Consider the following 19,400-nt stretch of genomic DNA (forward strand, 5'->3'; position numbering starts at 1 on the left):
ACATCTCCCCCCCCCACCCCCCCGGGAGGAAAATAGGTGTGAGTCAATCCTCCTTAAGGACGGATAAACAAGCAAACGTGCCACAACACCCACTCCACCACTTCATTCCCCTTAAGGGGTTTCTCTGTAGGACGGTGGCTAGGGATGAAACAACCACTTCTGGGACATCCAGGAATCCAGAGCAAGCGCTTACGGTTTCTCATTCTGAGATCTGTGCTCATTCTTTTTTTGGCTGTAAAGTGGAGGTCAAACTCTTAGTTAACATTTACCCCACACTCCCCAGGCCCTAGACACTCATTATGCTTTATGTTTCACCTGTATTTTTTTTAAAGCAACCTCTACCCCCAAGGTGGAGCTCGAACCTACAACCCTGAAACCAAGACCCGCAAACTCTACCAATCCAGCCAGCCAGGTGCCCCTCACCTGTATTATCTTTAAAGAATTTTCACAAGGAAGCTCTTTTTACAGATGAGGAAACTGAGGGGGAGAAAAGGACACTCCTAGGTGACACAGCTGAGCTCCAAACTCAGAAAGTCTGACTCCTGGCCCCTACTCACCACACTATTATTAATGAAGTTAGCACTTAAACTGACTTTTCAGTATGACAGTTATGGAAATGTTCTTAGCAGGGAGCACAGCCTGGTGCAGTAAGACCCTTAGTGAACATCTGTCGAGCTATCCGTCCCCTCCTTGGGAGCAGAGTGGGGGCTTACCAAAAGGAAGATAGGCTCCCAGATCACAGTGGGTTTGCGAATCCCACTTTTTTCTCTGAAGGAGAATAAGGACATGTCTCTTTTAGAGTTTTGTTTTGTTCAGCACTGTTTTGGAAAGCAGTGCTCAAGTGATAGGCGCCCTGACTAGCCTTTAATAGGAGCTCAATCCCTTTTTATCCCAAATTTATCCCAAAGGCAGACTGCATTCTCCCCCACTCTGTCACTTCTCAGCCCCTTGTGGTCTGCATTTTGCCCCCAGCCACCCCTAGAACTGTTCTGCAGATAATAATGCATAGTCCAAGGGTGGTTGTGTGGATTATGGGGATCATGTGTGTGATCTTTCCTTGGCATCAAGAGCATAGTAGCTTTTGTGATTAATAATGAAGACCCAATTGCAAATTTCAATAGACCCTGGAAAGTCTCTCCTGATTTTTCCCTGTGAGTCTTTGGTTCTTTCCTTCTCCTTTCTGCTTTAAGTTCTATGAGCTGCCTCCACTTTCCAGGTCTGCCTCCAATGTTCCTCACATCTTTATACTTAGCCCCGGAAGATGCCAAACTGAGAAGAAAAATCCTCTGCTTCAGTGGTCACCTCTGACCTTTCAAGTTATATGGTCCTGGGTCTCTACCAGCCCCCCTCTGCATTGCCAAAATTTCACCCTTCTCCCCTCTGTAGCCATCCCTAAGGCTTCTCTTCCTTCTCTTCCTCTCTAGTGTATAACTCTATGGCACCCTTTGCCACTCTGCATTCAACATAATTCTTCATCTGTAGAAGCTGTAGGTGGTGGGGTTGACCGCATGTCTTCAATGCCTACCTTCACTTCACTTCTTCCCAGATTTATATACTTCACTCCCCTTTTTTAAAGATTTATTTATTTATTTGAGAGATAGTGCAGGTGAGGAGGTGGGAGGGGCAGAGGGAGAGGAGAAAGAATCTTCAAGTAGGCTCCCCACCAAGCATGAAGCACCATGCAGGGTTCAATTAACCCTGAGGCCATGACCTGAGCTGACATCAAGAGGCAAACGCTTACCCACGGAGTTACCCAGATGCCCCATGTACTGTCCCTTTCTTGTGCTTCCATTTTCTTATTTGAGCCATAAGTGCAAAATAATAATTCCTGTCTCACGAGGTTGTTGTAGAGAATCCTTGAGCAGTCAGTGTCGGGAGATTAAGACAGTGCCTACCACATAGCAGATGCTTAAGAAGAGTCAGCTATGAGCTAAGATAATTGCTTGTATGTTTTTATGTAAAGCAGCAGTCAAGCTGTATCCAGCTTTATATTCCAGGGACTAGCCATCACATTCAGAAGAGACAAAGTAACAAGGAGAGGATTAGCAGGTAGAATAATCCCTAGCTGAGACACTCAGCTGTAAGAGCAAGGCTGGAGAGGAAAGTGTAGATGAAAGCCAGCAAACTGAAGAATCCTGGTGGAGGCCAAGCCCTGGACCCAAAGAGGTTCATTTGCAAGGAGCCTACACCCAAGAAGATGGAGCAAGGGATGAAACAGGTGTAGGAAGCAGTATCATGTCCAGGAATGCCAAATAAATGGCACCCATGCCAGACACTCTGAGTGCCCTCCTAGGGAACTGAGACCAAATAGAAATGGAATTAATAGTTCCTTCATTAGAACATCTGGAGATGCCATCTTATGGTACTTCAGTACCACAGTGTTTCTTTTGTCAAAGGCCATAGAAGCTTAGATCTGGAAGGATTAACTAGTCTCCAAATGCTGGCATCTTTAGATGCCTTCCTCTCCAAGGAAGAAATTATAGGACTTGTAATTCTGGCTGGGCATCTGGCTTACTTGATGTATGGAGGATTTAGAGCTATTCAGAAAGAGGAACTTCAGAATTGAATATGATTGTGGTACAAGTGCCTGTGTCTGATTTCTTCTTGAGCCTGGTTAATTGAAATTTGCTTTATATTTTAATAACAGGAATTTCCTCTTTTATGCTAGAGAATAAGTGTTACCATTACAGCCTACCAGTGAATCGGAGGACATTTATATCAGTCTCTTTTCCTAAAAGGAAGGAAAGTTAAAGACATTTTTATAAAGCAAACACCAATTTAGAATTTTAGTGGATTCTGTTGAATTGAGCTCTACTTTTCACCACAAAATCCTGCCTGTGTATTTATGCGTATTAAGCATGTCTTTATTAGATCCCTTAAGCACGGTATACCTTTATTTCCAAAAAACTCCATCAAATTATTATTGAGTATGTATGTAGGGCTGCATTAGCAGTTGTGGGGAGAATATGCGAGAATGTGTCTTAGACTGGGAGGAGTTTCCCCTCTAGTAGGTAAGCCAAAGAAACCCACACGGGACAGTGAACAAATAGTGGGAGAAGGCTTAATTCAGTGTTCACCCATATTTTGGAGACTAGGTCACAATTTGCTGTGTCAGTAATAGGAGGAGATCAGTGGGAGATGCAGTAGCCAGGGAAAATTCCCTGGAAAAAGTAGGGCTTCATTTAGCCTTGAAAAATGGGTAACATTTTAGAGCCAAACATGAAGGACTTGTAGGTTAGGAAAGAATAGCAGTAGGAGAGAAGCTGCAGAAGTGGGCCTGAGCTGGCTGTGTTACTAAGGCCGAGTCCTGTGGGACAAAGGCTGATCTGACTTTATGGAGTATTTATGCAGGAGAGCACAGGAAAAATAGAGATGGGATGCAGGGTGGAATGAGTTTATGGAGGACCTGGAATGCTAGATCTCGGGCAAGGAGGCAACCCTAGAAAGTTTTTGAGAATAGAAGGCTGTCTCATGGCCAAAACTTTCCAAAAATGGTCTGGAAAGTTTTAGTAATGAATAAATTTCCTGCCTCCAGAAATATATACACATAAGGTGGATGGCAAAGTAAAGACAGTTTAAGGTTGATTCAAAAGCAGCAGGCTGATTGAAGATATTTATTATTTTTTTAGGATTGTATTGATTTATTCATGAAAGACACAGGGAGAGAGGCAGAGACACAAGCAGAGGGAGAAGCTCAGGACTCAATCCCAGGACCCCAGATCACAACCTAAGCCAAAAGCAGATGCTCAACCACTGAGCCACCCTGGCGTCCCCTGATTGAAGATATTTAATACCTTATGAGTTGCAAACTTATCTGGGGGCAATAAAACATGTATCTATTTGTATATATCTCAATCACAGTGGCTTAAACACATAGGGGCTTATTTTTCCTCCTGTTGTAGGAAGTCTGCAGTTAAGGAGCTGTTGGTATCTGTTCAGGGCTTAATGAATGTCATTATTAGTGTTTTATGGGACTCATTTATCATTTCTCTACTTTTTGCTGCCTTAAGGTCACAAGATGCCTTTTGCAACTTCAGCCATCAAGTGCTTTCTCAAGGGAGAAAGGAGAAGGAGAGGGGAGGCACCGGCTATATCAGTTCCTTTTCACTGGGAAAGCGAAACCTCTCTCAGAGCCCTGGCAGGTATCTCTTTTTTCTCACTAGTCAAAATTCTGTCACATTGGTCACCCCTACCTGCAAGGGGGACTGGGAAATCAAGAGTCTTGTCTGGGCCTCCGCACACTGCCATTGCAAGAAGAATTGGAGTTCAGTTGTCAAGGAAGAAGGAGCAGTGAACATGTAAAGTCACTAACAGGGTCTTGTATAAGGACCCTCCAACGTGAACAGTGAATGAATCTTCAACCCATGGACGGGTTATTTTCTGTTCTACTTGTGAACTTGCTTAGCTTTTCTCCAGTTCCCAACCAAAAACACATCAAAACTCTCTTCCTTATCTGGCTCACAAACATCGATCACTTTCCTTTCTTTGATCTTTGAACTACTTTAAAAAGTTCACTTGACATTTCACTTTCTCACTACCTCCAAATCACATCACTTCATTTTATTTCTAACCATCTGTAATCTGATCTTTGTACTCGTACTGTTCTTGTGTTAGGCGCTACACTTCTAATCACCAAACCAACCCCTCCCCACCACTGAGTCTTCAGCCTTATTTATCTTGAAGGCTTTGACACTATTTACCACCCACTTTTGGGATCTCTCTTCCTTTTTATCTTATGTGTGTGGCACTATTCTGGATCCTTCCTATCTTTTTGATTATTCCTATCTTTGTTTCATTCACTCAGCAAATATGCAGTGTCTGTTGTGTTCTTGACACTTGATTTGGTGTTGAGAATGCAAAGATGAAATAAAAATGGCCCCTGTCTTCTGAAAACTTAGTCTACTGGGGAGATAAGAATATTGCCACTTAAGAAACCTTAAGATAATGTTGAATGGCTGCGTAAGGCAGGAAGTGCTACAAGGAGGAGATGATGCTTGAACTGAGATTTGAAAGTTAAGTAGGTGGTTTTACAGGATTATTTCAGATAGAATATTCCAGGCAGAGGAAGTTTCAAGAGCACAGAAGTGAGAGAGGCCTTTCCTCTGAGATCCTCATCCAACTTTATGCCAATAGTTTTCTCCAGTAATTTCCTCAGTTAACTCACTGTAGCTGTGCATTTTTATTTATTTATTAGGAACTCCAAAATGACTTTCCTAGCCTAAGCTTCTCTATAGAATTTCAGAATCCTATTTTTAAAAAAGATTTATTTATTTATTTGAGAGAGAGAGAGAGAGAGAGGGAGAGAGGAGAGAAGCAGACTCCCCGTTGAGAATGGAGCCTAATGTGCAGCTCGATCTCATGACACCGAGATCATGACCCCAATTGATATCAAGAGTCAGGTGCTTAACTGACTGGGCCACCCAGGTGCTCCAGGCTCCCATTTTTTAATAAACTTGTGGATATGCTGTTGGCATCACACAAATTCTGTGCATCTTAAATGAAAATGGTCATCCTTCACCATCTTATTCTTGGTTTCCATTCTTCTATAAATGGCACCATTATCCTTTCAGCCATCCAGGTTCCCTGTCTCAGACTCACATTCCCCCCTCTTCCTCTCTCTGACCACTAGAGCTAATCCATCACTAAGTCACACAGAGGCTACCTCTTTGATCTCTCTTCCACCTGTCCTCTTTATTTTTACTGCAACCTCTTTCATTAAGTTACTAGTTTATTCTAACCTAAACTCCCAAATGGTTCTCCATTCATCCTCACTCCTGCTGTATTTGATTTCTATTGCTGTATAACAAGTTACTACAAACTTAGGAGCTTAAACCCACACCTTCACAGGTCCTCCAATCAGAAGTTCAGGTGGGCTCATCTGGCTTCTCTGCTCAGGGTCTCTCATTCAAGGTGTTGGGTAGGTGGTGTTTCTATTGGAAAGCTCTGAGTAAGAATTCTCTTCCAAGCCCATTCACTGTTGGCAGAATCCAGTTCGTTACAGTTTCAGGATTGAGGGCTCATCGTCTTGCTGGTTATTATTAGCAGGGCTTGTCATTAGCTTCCAGAGGCCACCTGTCATTTCTGCCATGTGGTCGCCTTCATCTCCAAGCCACCAGTGGAAAGCGTCTTACATGTTTAATACAGTATTTCTAATTTCTTTCTCCAAAAAAAGATCCCATTCTTTTTAAAGATTTTTTTTTAAAAAATCTACTCATGAGAGACACAGAGAGAGAGGCAGAGGCAGAGCGAGAAGCAGGCTCCTTGTAAGGAGCCCTATGCGGAACTCGATTCCAGGATTTCAGGATCACTACCTGAGCTGAATGCAGATGCTCACCCACTGAGCCACCCAGGTGTCCCAAGGGATCAGGGACTTTCCTGAGTTCAGACCCACAGAGGATAACCTCCCTTTCTTAAACTCAGTTTTGCCATAACATAAGCTAATCGTCAAAGTGATATTCCATCATATCCACAGCTTCCTCTTACACTGAAGATGGAGGCAATGATACAAATGACTGAGAGTCATTTTAGAATCATGCCTACCCTACTAATCATCTAAATACCACCACTAGATCGATTTTCCTAAAGCTTAGTTCAGTAGTATTTTAAGCTTTCTCAAAAAGCAGTAAGTAGTTGCTCATTACCAAATGAATTTGAACAAAACAAAACCTCAGTTTGGTGTTCATAGCCTTCCATAATCTGTCCTTGACCCAATTTTCTTGAGTACCTGTCTTCTTTCCCACATATCCTATATGTTCCAGCCATACTAGATGGTCCTTTTCTGCTTTCCTCTCTTGTTGTTTTCATATGCCTGGTTTGTGCTCCTCAAGACCCATCTGAAGATGCTACCTTCTCCAAGGAGTGATTCCTAATCAGTCCAAGGACTTGTGAGCTCTTACTCCTCTAAATATTCATAGCATTTAGGACCTCTTCTAGCACTTAAGAGATTCTGTATGTTGGTATTGTTTGCTCTTATTAAGAAACGGCTGCCTCTCTAATAAAACCCAGCTCCCCCAGGGTTGGCAGTAATGGGAGAACATCCACCTGGGAAGAAAGGCTGGACCTCTTGTCACACTCTCTGTCCCCAGAGATTTTCCAACTGTTGGATCCTTCTCTGGCTGATTCTGATTTTTATCATTGTGCTGCACTAAAGGATTCTGTTACTCCTCTCACTTGGGCTAAGTTTTCTCACATAGCTCATCCTTAATCGTTGATTTTTGTCACATAGCTGAGGCAAGCCTAGAACTTGTGAACAACACTTAAAGGTTGATGGAAACAAAGACAAGGAAATCAACACACAACTCCATAACCTGGCTTACACAATGTTTTTGTTCTTGATTTTCTGCTTTTTAGGTCTTTTTTTCCCCCTGGTTCTTGTTCTATCATTATTTTGCATATATATATATATATATATATATATATATATATACTCCGAACATCCATTATGTAGAAGTTCTTCCAGGTGCTAGAGATGAAACTGGGAACTAAATGAATGTTTGTCTTTTTAAAGAAAAATCTAGGGTCAAGACAATAAGACCCAGAGAGGCAGAGGCAGGTGTTTTTTTTTTTTTTTTTCTCTCTCTCATTTGATCATAAATATCCATTGAGTATACATCATAAGCCATATACTATTCTAGAAGCTGGAGATATAGCCATACAAAAGACTCCCTACCCTCATGGAGTGTATATTCCAAGGGAAATGGACAGTAAACCTAAACCAAAAAAAAGTACAACAATTTCACAGGATTACCAAGTAATAGGATCAAGAATGGTGTGGATATGGGAAAGGGAATATTGGCAGGGGTGATGTTTCAGGATGGTGAGGTGGTCAAGAGAGGCCTCTCTGAGGACCCAGCATTTGAAATGAGACCTGGATGATGGCAAAGTCAGCCTTAAGAAGGTCTGGAAGAAAAATGTTTCAGACCCCAGGAAAAAATTGGAATGGAGAGCCTGCTGAGTGCTGTCCAGTGATGGAAAACAACTAGTCACTCAGAGAGTTTCACCCAAAGGCTTGGCCCTGTTCTCTATCCTAAATAAGAAAATCAGACAAAGGACACCAGGGTGGCTCAGTGGTTGAGCATCTGCCTTTGGCTCTGGGTGTGATCACAGGGTCCTGGGATTGAGTCCTGCATATGGCTCCCGCAGGGAGCCTGCTTCTCTCTCTGCCTATGTCTCCGCCTCTCTCTCTGTGTCTCTCATGAATAAATAAATAAAATCTTAAAGAAAAGAAAATTGGACATGAATCTAAGGCACAGATTTGGGATTAGGAAGAGGTGGAAATAACATTATATCGATCTTACTTCTTATTGGATGCAAGAACCTTGAAGGCAGAGACAATCATTCATCTCTTACTCCCATTGCCTTCCCCTAATATCGCTATACCTTGTTATGTGTTTAACCAGTATTTATGGAGCTGAGTCCAACTGAATAGTGACAAGCTAAGAGGTGTTATGTCAAATATCTCCCACCAGCAAATTTGTTGTCCTATATAAATATACAGAATACAAAATATTTGTCTTCCTATTTAGTTTTAGCCTTTGATTATTCTTTTTTCTGCATTAATTTTAACCATTTTTCAACTATGACATTTCTTAAAACTTTAAAGATGTTAAAATTAAAGATGATTAAACAAATATAGTAAGGAATAAGAATTAGTCAACTCCTTGAGGGTAGTAACTATATTTTGTGTATTTTCATGTTACCCGTAATCATAACAAACAAAACCAAAATTAGTATATTGGGATATATCTTGTCAGTCTCCCTATTTCTATGCTAGAGCATAGAAGATCTCCATGTGCTAATTGTATCTTTATAATCATATAATGTTTTGACCTTTCCTGTTTAATTAGAAAGGAATTATATTGTGAGGTGACTTTATTCCTTTTTTATGCTGTTTTATATTCTGTGTCATGATTAACATATCAGAATAACACACAAAGATTATATAATTAATTGATGCCTAGTCCTATTTCTCCTTGTATTATTCAACTCCACCTATACTGAAAATTTTCTACTGATAATGGTGCTGTGAGAATTTACCACGACACCAACCCACAGCCACCCTAAAAAATGAATAGGATTTTACTTATAATAACTGCTGTCTTTCTCCTTGGTAGAATGTTTTCTGTCATGCTTGCATTCACAGCATGAGAAATTTTACAAGCCCACCTTGAAGGTTGTTCTTTCACTGGCTATTGGTTTAGTCTTTGTGATTTTGATAGTTGGAGTGTCTCATTTTTTTTTTTTTTTAAAGTAGCCTCTATACCCAGTGTGGAGGCCAAAGCAGGGCTTGAAATCATGACCCTGAGATCAAGGACTAAGCTGAGATGAAGAGTCAGATGCCCTGGAACGCCTGGGTGGCTCAGTCAGTTAAGCATCTGCCTTCAGCTCAGGTCATGATCACAGAGTCCTGGGATCGAGCCCCATGTTGGGTGCTCTGCTCAGCAAGGAGTCTCTTCTGCCTCTCCCTCTGTGCTCTCTCATTCTCTCTCAAGCAAATAAATACATTTTTTTTAAAGAGCCAGACACACAGCTGACTGAGCCACCCAAGTGTCCCTAAGTTGGGTTCTAAAAGCATAACACTTAAATTACTTTGTGACCAAGCAACGGTGCCATACACAATTCCATAAACACTTCCCTTCCTATTTCCATAGCATTTTCCCAGGTAATCGTGTCTCCAGACCACCATAGCTGGCAATGCTGAAATACACGTGGCTCTCTCTCTCCTCTCTCTATCTTCTACTCTCTAGCTCAAACCCCTCTCTACCTTCTCCCATTTTCCTTTTGTCCCTCTTCCTTGCCACCAACACTTCCCCTAAATACAGCCCAGGAGACAGTTGGCAATGAGACTATGGATGGAAGAGGTTACTGAGCCTCCGGTCACCTGGAGCTGAAAGGCAGTGGCAGGAGGTGATCTCATTTGTCACCTATGCAACCCAGGGACCCAATGATTGTCACGCTTGTAAGCATCTGCCTTTTCACCCTGCAGACTTCCAGGCATAGCTGCTCAGGTGGCCCACGTGAAACTTTCACAGGATCAATTAAAGTTGTTTAGGTATGGTGATGAATGCAGAAATGATAAATATCACCACTGGGAACTAATTTTATTCTTTACTTTTGCTTCAGGATTTCCAGGTGTTTTTCTGGCATTTCTTCCTTGAGGGAAGTCATTTTAAACTGCCCCTGGATATCTGCCCACAGAAAAGCAAACAGCTCTCCTTGACCACAAATGATCGCCAACAACAACTCCTCCACCCTGTTTTTCAATTTTTGAACTCTAGGGTAAATTCTTGCCTTATAAAATTAAGATCTTGATAGCTTTGGCAGGGAGCCAGGTCCTGCAAACCAATTCTTTTACTGGGCAATGAAGAGTGATTGCATAAACGCTATATAGATATTTCAGGTATCCATGTTGTCAATCGTAGTAACTATTGCTGAGCCATAAACAGAACAGGAGTGTCTGGACAGTGCTGGGCAAGCTGAGTAGAATTTGGCTGGGCAGGAATTAAGAGAGAACGGAAGTTGATGGATCCTAAGCTCCGGGAGACCAATGGTTGCTGCTTTTCCTTTTTTTTTTTTTTTTTTAAGATTTTTTAAAAATTTATTTGTGAGAGACACACAGAAAGAGAGAGGCAGAGACACAGGCAGAGGGAGAAGCAGGCTCCATGCAGGGAGCCTGATGTGGGACTTGATCCAGGGTCTCCAGGATCAGACCCTGAGCTGAAGGCAGTGCTAAACCACTGAACCACCTGGGCTGCCCTGCTTTTCCATTTTTGTAATTCCCACATTTTTACTAAATGTGCAACATATTTTTACTGAAGTACATATTTTGGAGGAAGTGTAACCAATTAAAAAGGGATTTATGATGATCTTTATAGCTAAGTCAGTATACATTTTTGAATTTTAAGGAATTGATGAGGAATAGCCTCAAGAATCTGTTGCTGTCCTGTGGCAGTTGTTCTTGCTTACAAAGACTCTCATGCGAATTTCCTCCTAATATGACACACAACCAAGCCAAAGTGTTTATTCTCCCCAGATTAGCAAACTTCGGATTTTAATGTTTTCATAAAGCCTTCTTAGATGAGTCAAGGCCATTATTATTTGGTACATAAACATATGGGAAGTTAACTGACCATATAAAATGGGCATCTGTGTACATGTGCATCTGTATTTAAGATGCAGTTTCTTAAGGTTAAGAATCATGCATAGCAACTGGGATAGCATTTTGCCAACAGTAGGTATTCTTTAAATGTCCTTTAGAAGAGCAGCTGAAAGAAGAGTACGTAGGCAGAATCAGTGACATCCTCATGCTGTCACCAGGATGGCAGAAAGATGAAAAGAGAGGCTTCCTTTTTTTATTTATTTGTTTTTAACTTGGGCATAGTCTATTACATCTATGCAGCCTCCACAGAGCTGTACAGAGGAACTTCAAGTTGATAGAAATTTGTTTCCTTTTTATATATTGAAAAACACTACTACTTCCTTTCAGTGGTGTGAAAATTGGGAGGGGAAAAATGTTCAGTATTTTTCTCTGTGCATTCAGCCCTTATACATAATGTGTGGTTGCCTCCTCCAGAGCTTTGAAGTGATGCATGTCATAGAAGATATGCAAGTGATCATATAGCAAACCGCATGTCCTAAGTTCCTAGTTCCTACTTTCCTCTGGAATCATGTGTAATAGCCTGGCTATGTGAAATTACAGAGAATTGGATACAAGTCCTAACAAAGGGCAATGGCAACCAGGCATTTTCCGGTGGTTTCAAATTGTTCTGTTCTCTCCTTTCCAGGTAGGAAGAGATCTTTAATGTTGTTGAATTTGGAAATGCTGTGGAAAATGTCACGCTAGATGAAAGAGATCCCACCTGGTGGCAGTGTTTGGATTGTATTCCTAGCACACTTCAAGAGACGATACACTTGCTAACAATATTTGGCCACAAAGAATGTGATTACAAAATACACAGATGGGACCAGGTGGGTCCGGTGGGTCCTGATGTCGGGTAGTTCTGGGCACAAAGAGGACTTTGGTTCCCACTCCCGTCCTTAAGACAAAGCAAAACCTCAGTGTACTGGATGATGTAGTAGGGGAAGGAGAGTACTCTGGGGAAGGAGAGTACTCTCCGGGCCGCAGAGTACAAGGGTGAATGACTCCTGGGGTAGTACACTTCGTGAGCTCTGAGAAGAGAACAGACTCTCCAGCAGCAAGTCAAAGAGCTCCTTTCTTGGGTTCTTGAAATTCAGCCAGCTTTCAAGAGCCCCCTAATAAAAGGTAGATGTTCCTGGGAAGGCTAACACTTTGAGCATTATCAACTGGTGTCATTTAATACCTTGGGGGAGATGTTGTAAATCAGGAGAAGTTGGTAGAGAAAGAAAGAGGAAGAGGAACCAGTACTTGGGATGAAGTATGACTTCCCTCATTCCTTTGTTGAGCATCAGCCCTGCTTTAGTCTGCAGAACAAGTGGACTTCCGTCTTACCTCAGTGGCCTTGGGCCAGTCATTCAGCCAAGCTAGTTTCTGGTTTAACTGCTAATTGGAGAGGGTGATTATTCTTTATCTCATGAAGGGTGTTGGGAGAATTTATGGTCTATAAAACATTTGAGATTTTCAGTGTGAGGCAGTTCCTAAGTACAAAGTGTTATTATTGGTTTTATTATAGGATTATAAAGGAGATCCAAGTAGCATCTTATAGTAATATTCTGGGGAAGTACTTATCTCTACTTCTGCAGAGAGGTGGACTTTTTCGTATCTATTTACCAGGTCATGGTAGAAGTCCTGCTAAATATTGATGAGTATAGATGGAGTCCTGATCTAGGGGAGATGTTATTGACATATATTACCCAACACAGGTGTTTAATGGTTTTTCTTATCAGAGTAATAATAGCCGAATGTGTAACTAAGCCCTGCACAAAGTCAGTCTTGATAGGAGTTTTTAAAAATCCTGTGAAAAAGTGGGAAGGCCACAGTCATACTGTTATCTTCCTGTGCAATGGCAGACTGCACTCATATTCATGCCTGTTTAGAACAATCACTTGTTTACATTCCCTATCTTTTTCCACACACAGAAATAGGACAAGAATAGCCAAGGATGATATCTTCATGCTCCAGGAATCTATTGAGACTATCTAGGGCCTAACATATCTAACATTTGAACACCTCAGTCCAGAATTCAAGGGCCTCTATCTTTCATCAGCTTCTTCTCTGCTTACATTTTTCCATAAACTCAATACATCTGACCATTTTGCTATTATTGGCCTGCCCTCTGTGTAAACTCTATGTGTGTAAGGACAGTTACGGCCTCAGAACCATAAAAAGCACCTGGTCATAGTAGCTGCTTGTCAAAGAGTTGTTGAATGCATGAATAAATGATTTAAATCCTGAAACACTTTTCCTCAGTCTCTCTCATAATCTGTGTTCCTTGAATTGTAAAAGTCTAGGTCAAAACTTAATTCCTTCAGGCAACCTTTTAATTCAATGTGATATGTCATTGGGCATACACTACATGCTTAACACTATGACCTCCTTAACTGAGTCCACCTGATTGTATTTGTCCTTCTATTTATACTCCATACTTATGTTTGAATTTAAATCTCCTGAGTTGCTATTTTATAAAAGTGAATGTTCATGGTTTACTATATTTTTTATATGTAAGAGAATGGGCCTAGGTGTTAGAGCCATGCCTTGGTCTTATGCCTATCTAATTGGGGTTTTGGGGTAATATACTGATCCCACCCCGCCAAGTCTTAATTCCTCTGTATATTAACCATACACACATTTATATATAATATTATAAAATATTTGAAGGATTGAATTAATCAAACTATTCTCTCAAATCTCTAAGCTTCCAAGGAAGCTTGGTAGTGAAAGAGAGTTGCTAAGTGATTTCAGCAAAGATTAGTACATGGAGGACACAGTATTATAGGGTAGTAACATGGTTAGGAGAGGATCTTTGCAAAGTTTATCTTGTGGTCCTGAATGGAAACCTAAAAAAAAAGTCTGAATTTTTTTCTTTCTGTTTTAATTCTTGTCTTGTGTACTCTTATAAAACCTACTAAACTTAGCATAGTGTTTTCAACACATATACATGTCATAATGGCATGTATTCAGGACTTTATTCTTTCTCATTGCCAAATAAGATTCCTTAAATTGATATACCACATTTTATTTATCCAGTCACCTGCTGATGGACATTTGGGTCGTTTCTATTATTGTGAAATGGAACTGCCATGAACATTTATGTACAAATTTTACCTTGTGTTGTATGATTCCATTAATACGAAATATCTAGAATAAGCATATCCATAGAGATAGAAAACAGATTCATGGTTGCCAGGAGCTGGGAAGAGTGACTGCTTAACAAGCATGAGATTCTGTTTAGGGTGATGCAAAGACTCCACAAGTAGATGGTAATGATGTTTGCACATTGGTATGTTGCTTTAAACTGGTTTAAATAGTAAATTTTATGTTATGTGAACTTTATCATGCACAAACACAACCTAGGGCAGTACAAAGTTAACATAGTTTGACCTGTTATTGGCTGGATAACTTGTGCCAAGATAATTGGAAGGATCCTGCAAATCTGTATGGCACTAATATTTCCTTTCACCATGCCACTTGCTACAGGGTAGAGATACTTTAATGCAGGGTGACCAACTTGTCCTAGTTGGCTCAAGTCTATCCTGACTTTAAAACTGAAATGTCCACATCCCATACAATTTCTCTGTCCTGAGCAAAGTAGGATAGTTGGTCACTGGATTAGTCAAAGTTCTCTGGAAAAACAGAACCAATAGGACACACACACAGATCTATCTGTCTCTATCTATCTACCTATCTATTATCCATCTATTTATCAAGAGATTTCACTTAAGGATTTGGTTCACATGACTGTAGATAGATGGAAATTCAGGGAAGAGTTGGTGTTGTAGTCTTGAATCTCCAGTCCTTGGAATAGGTCTGGCAGGCTGGGAACTCAGGCAGGATTTCTATGAAGTCTCCAGGCAGAATTCCTTTTTCCTCCGGAAATCTCAGCCTTTGTTCTTAAAACCTTCAACTGATTGGATGAGACCTGCACATGGAGAATAATCTGGTCTACTTATAGTCAACTCATTGTAACTGTTAATCATATCTACAAAAACTATTAATAATAATCACAAATATCTTCCTAGCAACATTTGGATTGGTGCTCAATGAAACAGTTAGGTACCCTAGCCTTGCCAAGTTGACATAAAATGAATCATCACAAGCACCTCACTTTATTTATTTATTTTTTTTAATTTTTTTAATGTTTTATTTTTTTTTAATTTTTATTTATTTATGATAGTTACAGAGAGAGAGAGAGGGAGGCAGAGACACAGGCAGAGGGAGAAGCAGGCTCCATGCACCGGGAGCCCGATGTGGGATTCGATCCCGGGTCTCCAGGATCGCGCCCTAGGCCAAAGGCAGGCGCCAAACCGCTGCGCCACCCAGGGATCCCAGCACCTCACTTTAAATGCCTCTTGAAGACTTCTATGTCTACAACATTATAGTCTTGAGGAAGCGATGGAGATATTTCAAAAAGAAATCAAGGAAAAATAGGGATATTGTTGGTATATTTTTCAGGTCACAAAATATGAAGATGAGCTATTCTTTATCTAATTGACATAGCATTATGACTAATACATCAGAGTCCTGACATAGCTGTATTTGCAATTAGAGAATTTCTAATTCATCTGAAATTGTATATAAAAGCACAAAGCAGATGAAAGAGGGTTGCATTTTGTGCTGTGGTGTATGTAATCACTGTTAAATAATTATTCTTCAAATACAGATCCTGTAATGATGGACCCAAGAGGCACTGGGAGAAGGCATTAGAAACAACCTGGCTGGAGTCAAAGTTGAGTTCAAATCTGAATTTCTCTACTAAACTTAGCAGTAAGCTTACACTTAGCTTAAACCTCTATGAGCCTCAGTTTACTCATCTCTAAAATGTGTTTTAACCTTTGTCATAGGTTGTGAGATGGACTATATAAATACCATGTTCCTGGTTCAGTGTACAACTCAGTTGGCATTCAATATATGGTGGCTACAGAGAAAGTAATAGAGCCTAAGAAGTTAATAGTTACTGAGCACTTCACAGCTAAGAACTGTACTAGTCACTCTAATCCCCACAGCCACTCAATTAATGGCACTTGTTATTGTCCCCACTTCATCAGGTAGATAATCAGGCTTGGTGGGGGTGGGGTGGGGTGAGGTGGTATTGAGATTCCAAGGGCAGACAACTAGTAAATGGAAGAAGTAGGATTTGAACCCAGCCACTATGTTCCGAATCCTTCCAGTACACTGACTATATGGAAATTTAGTTGAGGTTAAAGTTTCAAGATGAGGCTAATTTTGAACAATTATTGTGCCAGTTATTCCCCAACTGGATGAGCTTGGACAAATTATTTAAGTTCTCTAGGTCTCTATTTCCCTATTAGGATGAACAGACTTTATAATCAATCTTCTTTATTTGCAGATTCTGTATGTGCAAATTCACCTACTCATTAGTATTTATTTGTATCCTCAAAATCAATATTTGGCACCTTTGCAATCATTCATGGACATGTGCAGAATGGTGAAAAATGTGAGCTTTCCAATGTACACATTTCCTGTTAAAGTTGGATAAGGTGATGTTCTTATTTCAGTTCTCATAGTATAAACAGGTGTCCTTTTCACAGTCTACTGGATGCCATGTTTTTTTCACATTTATGTATTTTTTTTTTTGTTGGTGACTTTCCCTCCACGATAGCCCCCAAGCATGGTGCTCAAGTGCTGTTCTTGATGCATAAGAAGGCTTGATGTGCCTAATGGAGAAAACACATGAGTTATATAAACTTTATCACACATGAGTTATGCTTGAATGTTGGCCATGAGTTCAGCATTAGTAAATGAACAACATATAATAGATAAGGTGTCTTTAAGCAGAAACACACATAAAGCAAAGCTATGTGTTCACTGGTTATGGAAAATAACTATGATCAGAGATTTGCAGGAACCTAACTCCATATTTCTTTAACCCGGAACATTATAGAACATTGGTTCTATATCCTCCAATACAGTGTTTATGGTGACTTTATAAAAGGTGACTATTATGAATAACAAAGAATTGACTCTATTTCTAAAGACTATTATACAGATTAAATAAGGTAATCTAATGTACTTGATACACAGAAACTCAGCAAATTGTAGATTTTTTTTCTCTTTCAAGATACTGTATCACTTCATTGTATTTTAAAGATCATTTAATGCAAGTCTTACTATGTTGTTCCCATATATCACTTCTAAAAGGTACCTTTAAAAATATATATTATAAGTGAATACATGAAATAGGTGAAGGATATTAAGAGGTACAAAATTCCAGTTATAGGTAAGTCATGGGGATGAAAAACATAGCAAAGGGAATTTGGTCAATAATAGTGTAATAACTTTATATGGTGACAGAAGGTAGCTATACTTACTGTGGTATAACATAATTATAGAATTGTCAAATCACTATGCTGAACACATGAAACTATTTTATTTTTTTTAAGATTTTATTTATTTATTCATGAGAGACAGAGACACAGGCAGAGGGAGAAGCAGGCTCTACGCAGGGAGCCCGATGTGGGACTTGATCCCGGGACTCCAAGATCACGCCCTGGGCCAAAGGCAGGTGCTAAACCACTGAGTCACCCAGGGATAACCACATGAAACTATTTTATGTCTACTATACTTCAATAACAAATAAAAATTAAAACAAAAAATGCATGTTATAAACTATATCTCAAAGAAAGAATAGGACATATTTTTGGAATGTTAATGTTGGTGGATATATGGCAAAAACTGTTTCCTAGTAGGCCTACTATGAATCCTCATGTATCAATGAATACAGTTATGGAACAGGATCAAGTAATTACCATTTCAAAAACCAAACTCTAATTATCCTGATTCTTACAATCATAGGAGCAAAACATTGATTGATTTAGAAGCCTCTAAAAAATTAAGAGGCTTCTAAATACTCATACAATTGATAGAATCCTTTACTTGTTTTTTTTTTTTTATTTTTTAAGTGATTAGGTCTTTTCAGTAGAATAACTACAACAAAAAAGAATAAAACACACTAAAAAACCTGTAAGAACTCATATATTTTGTGAAAATATTGAAGTAGTAAGTCACTATTTTAACACATCCTTTATGTTACTCAGATACTATGAGAATGTGAATCTTGTTCACCTATTTTTAAGGCTTTCATAAAATTTCTTAATTTCTCTCAAGGAGCATAGTTTCTTCACATCCTTTTACCCCTTCTCAAACGAATATGTCTATTCTCTGGGACAAAATACTTTAAGACTTCTAAGATTCCTTTCAAAATACAACATTTAAATGCCAATCCAGTGGGGTTTAGTTTGCTGATGACTAGTCAGTTCTTTCTTCCAAGAAAGTCATCCTTGGCAGGGTACAGGTGGCAAACTCCTGCTCAGCCCTTACTTCCTTCATGAAGTCTCTCCACATTCAAGAGGAGCCTGCAGTCTTCTCCGGTCCCACTCCCAACAAACTGTGCTGTCTTGTGTTTCCCTGTTGAGTACCTTGTTTACTGCTCCAGCATTCCACACAGTGAACAGTGCTTAGTACAAAAAGGATGTTGAATAAATAGTAGTCATATATGGAGGCACTTTGAGTCTAAAGGAGACAAGCAGGTATGAATTTAGTCCCAGCTCTGCTTCCCTGCCAAACTGTAGCATATTCAAGTTTCCTGAATATTTTGCCTTTGTATATTAAGCTGTCCTGATATAGCAATGGTGCATGATTGACTGAGTGCATCTAAGTCCACGAATATATCTAGTTGTTTATTCATTTGTTTTTAGTTGTTGTTTTTATTAATATTCCAGCATGGCTAAAGTGAGGAAAAGCTGAAAGAATGGGAGTTGGCTTATTTGATTTCCCTCTATTTCTTCCAGGCCCCTTCCTAGGGAGTCCCAGGTTTTTTTCTCCTTCCACCATTCAGTGAGCAAAAAAGTTGAGTGGGAAAGCTCTCCATTAAGTATTTCATAAGCTCAGCTTTTTCTGTCTCTTCTCTATCGCATCTCTAGTGATTCTGCTATTCTGCTCTGTATGTGGGTGCCCTAAGGCTATTTTATTTCTAGGTCAATTTTTACTTAATAGTAAAAGGGGAAGGAATAACTGGGCCCTACCTTACCGGGTACAATATCATTTCATAGGATGAAGGCAGAATAGATCAGCTTTATCATATTTGCTTCTACTGGGAAGAGTCTTCCAATCCTCACTAGTTGACTACTCTACCCGTTAAATCTAGTGAATTCTTCCTTGGATTTGACAAAGGCTGGGCTCAGCTGTGACTTTTTAATCAGCTCTCGTGGGATGTCCACTCTGGCCTTTTCTACTTCTTTCTGAC

General features: G+C 40.0%; 1 pseudogene; it reads left to right on the plus strand.

The window, feature by feature from the left end:
- The first annotated feature begins 2,110 nt into the window (after positions 1-2,110).
- The window catches only part of LOC119877813, a 40,977-nt pseudogene continuing 23,687 nt past the window's right edge, over positions 2,111-19,400 (plus strand).

Source organism: Canis lupus, chromosome 32 (genome assembly GCF_011100685.1).
Source record: "Canis lupus familiaris isolate Mischka breed German Shepherd chromosome 32, alternate assembly UU_Cfam_GSD_1.0, whole genome shotgun sequence".
NCBI classification, from domain to species: Eukaryota; Metazoa; Chordata; class Mammalia; order Carnivora; family Canidae; genus Canis; species Canis lupus.